This window comes from Elephantulus edwardii, unplaced genomic scaffold (genome assembly GCF_000299155.1).
Source record: "Elephantulus edwardii isolate Elephantulus edwardi_28Jun2011 unplaced genomic scaffold, EleEdw1.0 scaffold00198, whole genome shotgun sequence".
NCBI lineage: Eukaryota > Metazoa > Chordata > Mammalia > Macroscelidea > Macroscelididae > Elephantulus > Elephantulus edwardii.
In genome coordinates this window covers 5382151-5389047 of record NW_006399948.1, presented here as the reverse complement: position 1 = coordinate 5389047, position 6897 = coordinate 5382151, and positions in this window count along the sequence as shown.

Below are 6897 nucleotides of genomic sequence, written 5' to 3'. Positions count from 1 at the left end.
CCTCCTTTTCTGTTATTAAGACATATATATGAATATATTTGTCATATCAGCACTTTAAAAAATGTACAATTTATTCATATGACTTTTGTTCATCATGTAAAATCACTATTACTATCCTTTTTTCAAATTTTCCATACACCTCAACAGAACTTGAGTGGTCCAAAAGCAGTTGTTCTGGTGCTATAGAATTAGACCAGACAGTTAGTTGGATTTCCAATAAACACATTATCAGAGGATGTAATTTGCACTGGAGAAGAATGTACATCTTTCTCCCATGGAGCAGCTGTTTGATTCAAACTGCTTGTCTTTGGATCGGCAGTACAACTCTTTACCCACTGAAACACCAGAGTTCCTTTCTTTAAACAAGAAGTTCTTCTGCTCTCCTTATTACCTATCTCTGGTAGACACATAATCTAATATCTATGCAGTAGTCTATATTCTAAGGGAGCTCTGATGGCTTAGTGATAAGGAGTTCTCTGTCAACCCAAAGACACTTGGTTACAATCTACCACCTGCTTCCAGAAAAAGACAAGAATTTACTGTCTCTGAAAACCTGCTGAGGGTCAGTTATGAATTGGTTCCAACTATCTGGTACACAACAATAACAGTCTATTCTAGGTATTTTATATAAGAAAAAATATGCAATCTGTGTCCTGTTGTCATTTATTTATTTATTTCATTAATCATAATATTTTCCAAATTCATTTATGTTATTGCATATGTCTTGATTTTATTTCTCTTCATGACGGAGTAATATTCTATTATATGAGTGAATTACATTTTGTTGTTATGAATGGTACTACCATGAATTTTAGGGTAACTGTTTGCATTAGATATTTCCGTGTTTCCTCTAAATTGCTTTCCACAGAAGCGGTGTCATTTTATAATCCCACAGAATTGTATTGAGAACTCCAATTTATCCACATTCTCACTAATAGGTATTTTTTATCTCTTCTTGTTTTTAATCATAGTACCTTTAGTAGATGCGAGGGATATATTTTAATGGTTTCTAATTCAGTTTTCCTGGAAACTGATGAGAAATTTATAGTGTGTGGTATGTAAGAAGCTGTGCTCCTAACTCAAAGGTGGTACCTCTGTAACAGTTCACCAGCATCTTCGAGACAGAAAGATAAATCTCTTTTCAAAAATTCACTGGAGAGTTAGCTATGAGTGGAGTCCTACTTGATGCCAGTGAGAGAGTAAGAATGACTTTGAAGATCTTGTTATGTACTGTTGGAAATTTGTAATTTTTTGTTGAAGAAACTATTAAAGCCCTTCATTCATTTTTTCTTGGATAAATTTCCTTCTGGTTAATTGCATATAGTTTGTTGTCCTTGTTCATTATGTATTTTGGATATTAAAACCTTATCATATATGTGATTTGTCAAAATTTTCTGCCAATCTCTATATTGTGTCTTCAATTTGGTTTATCTATATTAAATAAAATTTAGCTTTTGGTTTTAAATTTTAAGGAAATATATTTTTATTTTTTCCTTGTTAGTTTATATTTTCAGTGTCATTCTCTAAGAAGTAATTATTAAAGATTAGGTACTAAAGCAATACTTTTATGATTTATTCTAAGATTTTTAGGGTTTATATTTGGGGCTGGTTGTTGTTATTATGTTGTTAGATGCTGCTGAGTCTAGTACCTCATAATGACCCTATGAACAAATGACCTAAGCCTTGCTCTATCCTGAACCATCCTCACACTTCCTGACACACAAGAGCCCATTGCAGCAGTCACCACTTCAATCTACCTGGTTGAGGGTCTTTTTCTCCTTTGCCGACCCTTGTCAAGACCTTGCCAGTATCATGTCCCTCTCCAAGGAATAAACACTCCTAGCAACAAGCCCAAAGTATGTGAAGCAAAGCCTCATCATTCCTGCCTCTAAAGAACACTCTGGCTGCATCCTCAAGAAGATATATCTGTTCTTTTGGTCATCCATGGGATGTTCTGTGTTTTTCTCCAAAGTCACAACTCAAAGGCATCAATTCCTCTTCTGTCATTCTTATTCAGTGTGTAGCTCTCAGATGCATAGAAAGTGATCAGAAAGACTATGGCCTGAATTAGATGCACCTTGGTTCTAAAACTGACATCATTTCTTATCAATAATTTGAAGATGTCCCTAACTACCAATTTTCCCAATGGAGTGTGTCTCCTTATGTCCTGACTGCTGATATCAAAGGTATTAATTGTGACTCCAAACACGATGAAGCTCTTGACAGTTTCAATCTCCACTCTATCCATCATGGTGTTGTCTATTGGTCCAGTGATAACAATCTTTGTTTTCTTAATATTGAAATGAAATTCATACCAATGAATGCATTCCTTGATCTTTTGCAAAAAATGTTTCAAGTTCTCACTTTTCAGCAAGCAAGGCTGTATCTTCTGCATAATGCAGGTTATTGATGACTCATTATTAATAAGTCTTCCTCTAATCTTCCTCTTCATAGAGTCCAGTTTGTAAAATAATATGTTCAGTGTACAGATTGAATATGTAAGGAGAGAGAATACAGCTTTGAAAAACTATCTTCTTAATTTTAAACCATGCTGCGAATCCAAAGACATCTGGTTTGAATTCATCAGCTGCTCTGTGGGAGAAAGATGAGCAATCTTCTCTCATGTAACTTACTTTCTCTGAAAAGCCCTAGGAAGACCAGCTATGAGTAAGGTTTGAACTTTATGGTAGATAAAAACCTCACAAAGACAAGAGGATATAAAATTTTTAAATATGTTAGTCCCTCTTAAAAAAACCTGTAAAAGTCATCATGGTAATGTCAGCTATGAGTAGGTTCCACCTTAACAAGAATGACTTTTTAATGACTAAAACAAAGATATTGAAATTCATTTGAAGATAGTAATATTTGTGGGAGAAAAAAATTAATGTAATAGAAACATAAAAAGAAGGCTAAAAGTATTTTTAATCAAATATACTATTTTTTAAAGTTAAGCAAAAAATGCATAAGAGCATTTAGAGCTCTTGTTCCTAGGGTTGCTATGAGTCACAAGTGACTCAATGGCACATAACAACAATAACAACAACAACATATATGGCACACAATCTTTTGCAATTCAGCAACCTCACTGGCCCAACTTTCACATAGTAAGTACATTTTCTCATATTATTTTTCTTGTTTGATCATAAATCCACTTTGTTTGAATACATAATTACACCACTGTGTTCTTTAATGAGTTTGCAAAAGTTTTCCTCAAATGTTACTTTTTGTTGTTATGTGCAGTCGAGTCACTTGTGACTCATAGTGACCCTATGTACAACAGCTCAGAACCCTGTCCTGTCCTAAGCCAGTTTCATTAACTCTGTCTGACACACCTACCTCCATTGGTCTCGTTACTGTATCAATCCATCTCATTCAGGGTCTTCCTCTCCTGAGCTATCACTCCACCCTTCTGAGCATGATGTCCTTCTCCAAGGGTTGGTCCCTCCTGGCCACATGCCCAAAGTATGTGAGAAGCCCCAAAATCCTAGCCTCCAACGGGAAACCTAGTTTCACCCTCTCTAAGACAGATCTATTTTATTTTCTTGGCTGCCCATGATATGTTCAACACTCTTCTCTAGCATCACAACTCAAAAGCAGTGATTCCTCTTCTGTCATCTTTAGTCATTGTCCAGCTCTCTGATGAATAGCAAGTAATTGTGAAGACCATGGGCTGGTCAGGTGCATCTTAGTCTCTAGACTGACATAGTTGCTTCTCAATACTCTGGAAAGGTCCCTTACAGCAGATTTATCTAGTGCAATCCATCTTTTGATTTCATGACTGCTGTTGCCAAGAGTGTTGATTGTGGGGCCAAGCAAGCTGTAATTGTTAACTAAATAGACATTCTTATACTATTTTTTTGCCTTCAGTAAGGATCCATCTGACATCAGAAATTATATCCCTGATGCACCATCTCTCTAAATTTAGCTTTATCTTCTGGAACTTTGTATCAGCAATCAGGAGAGCAGGAGACATATTGCACTGGTAAAGTCTACAGTTAGAGAGCTCTCCAATTACTGAGGAACATTGATATCAGTTTAAGGACTAAGGTATATCTGATTTAGGTCATGGTGTTTTCAATCTTTACTATGCTGCTGGGAACCAGAATATGTAATGGATGACAGAGACCTGATACCACTGAGTTGTAGTGTTGAATAAGAGTACTGAATATTCCATGGACAGCCAAAAGAACAAACCACTGTGTTCTGGAGAAAAAAAATATTCAGAGTGCTCCTTGGAGGCTAAGATGATAAAGCTTTGTCTCAACTTTGAGCAAGTTGATAGGACAGGATAATCTTTAAATAAAGATATCATGTTTGGAAATGTAGAGAGTAGATAAGAGGGAGGAAAACCCTCAACCAGATGGACTGGCACAGTGATTGCAGCAATGAACTCAAATATGCTAGAGATTTGAGGATGGCACAAGATAGAACAGGGTGCAGATCTGTTGTTTGTATGGTTCCTATAGTAGTACATGACTCAAGAGCACCTAAAAACAACATTTTATATTTTAGTAATTAATCCAACAGACTAATCCTGGGATATCTTGTAAACTCTCTTTATAAAAGATCTATGAGGAATTTATTATATTTCACAATGAAAAAAGGAAGAAACGGTTTGTACATGCAATAACTTAGATAGCAATAAGAATTTACCCTATTATAAAGGTCATATTCTCACACATCATGAAAATGTTCTGAAAATAATGTCTCTTTCAGGACTGATTTTTCATTGTAGCTAAGTAAAAAAATCACAGATTTTTGGGTCTAGAAGTTTTTATTCTTTTAAGGGACTGAAAATCTACTACTAATAATGCTGACATTGTATTAAATAAGATTGTATAATGACTGGAACTTTGGAGACACTATAAAACCTATTGCTAATATTCTAGTGGTGATGTTAAGCATTATGAACAATACAAGGAAACAACCTGTATCTGCTTTTTAAATGGATAATTTAACAGACCGAAATTAAAAAGAATAAGAAATGTCTATAAACAGCCAAATATACATCTATATATCAAGGAAGAGTTAAGTATATCCTTAATAAATACATTAAATTCTATAAAATTCAAGATGAAAACTGTGGTTAGTTTTCAATTTGAGACTTGCAGAAGGAAGGATGATGATTGCTTGAAAGTTGTAATGCCAACTAACTTGTGTTGTTGTGTACTGCCAAGTCAGAATCAACCCATAGTTGACCTTTCTTTGGTTTTCCAGAGTCTGTTAATTGTACGTGAAGAAACTGCCCATCCTTCTCCCATGGCTCAGCTGATGGATTCGAACTGCATGCCTTTGGAATTGCAGTGTGACTTCTTGCCACTAGGGCACCAGAGCAAAATTAAGAACAAAGAAGAAAATCATTTCAGGTTGAGAAAATAGGCAGGACAACATTAGGAGTGAAATGTTCTGTGTGGTAGTAAAATATCTTTAGGGTAGATGACATACGGAAGAAAGGATGTGATAAATAAATTACAAAACGGAAACCCTAAAAGACAGAACAGAACTCTTCTGTTGAGTGTCCAAGGCTATAAATCTTTACAAATGCTGACAGAGTGGATGGTGGTATCCACTTGCTAACTTTTCAGTTGACAGCTGAGTGTTTAAACCACTCTGCTACCAGATGCTATATCAAACAAACAAAGTATCAACTTAATATATTTCAGTTTAAAATTCTTTTACCAGCGTCAATATACATCATGAACAGACCAAGTAAATTCGTTTAGAAAAAGAGCAATTGCTCCTTAGAGACAAGAGTGATGAAATTTCATTTCACATGTTTGGTCATGTAGTTATGAAGAGTCCATCATTGGAAGGGGATATTGTGTTTGAAAATGTAGATTTTCAAAGAAAGGAAGATCATAAACCAGATAAGTTGATAAATGACTGACAACATTGAGCACAGCAGAGATTGTGGGGATAGAAAATTTCCAATCTGTTTTACATGTTTGTTTTGAGTCAAAATTTTTGACATCTAAACTTCAGCATCAAAAATTTATGGGAAAAAAACCAAAACAAACAACTTCTGCCAATAGGGTGAAAAGAAAACATACCGAGTGTGTGTGTGTGTGTGTGGGGGGAACACACACACACACACACACACAAAACCCAAACAGATCACCAAAACATAGACAATACCATCTTAGACAAGGGTCTCATAAAAAAAAATTAGAAAATAATGCTGGGCCTTCCAAAGAAAAAGACTAATAACCCAATTACAAAATGAGTAAAATATGAAAACACTTTTCACAAAAGAAGACATTCAGATGGACAACTGACACATGAAGAAATGCTCAAGATCACTGGCAATAAGAGAGATGCAAATAAAAACCACAATGTGCTATCATTTCACCACAGTAGCAATGGCAAAATTTAGCAGGACAGCAAGCAATAAATATTGGAGAAGTTGTGGAGAGATAAGAACTCTTATACACTGTTGTTGGGAATTTAAAATGGTACAATCACTCTGAAAAGCAGTTTGGTAATTCCTCAAAACGCCGAACATTAAAATGTCGAATAACCCAACTATTCCACTACTAGAAATATACTTCAAGAAAATGAAACTGAAATTTGAACACCAATATTCATAGCAGCATTAGTCACCATTGCAAGAACATGAGAAGAGCCCAAATATCCAACCATGACCAAATAGATTGAGAAATTGTGGTACATTCACATGATAGAATAATGCACAACCCTCAAAAGCAACAATTTTGAAAAATGCTACATAACTTGGGAAAAACTAGAGAGCATTATACTGAGTGAACTAACTCAATATCCTGAGGACAAATATTGAGTAAGACCATCATTGTAAAAATAGAAGAATAACTAGTTAAATGTGCATGGGGACCCAAGGGGGCGGGGGGTATGGGAGCAGAGAGGTGAGAAAAGGCAAGGGTC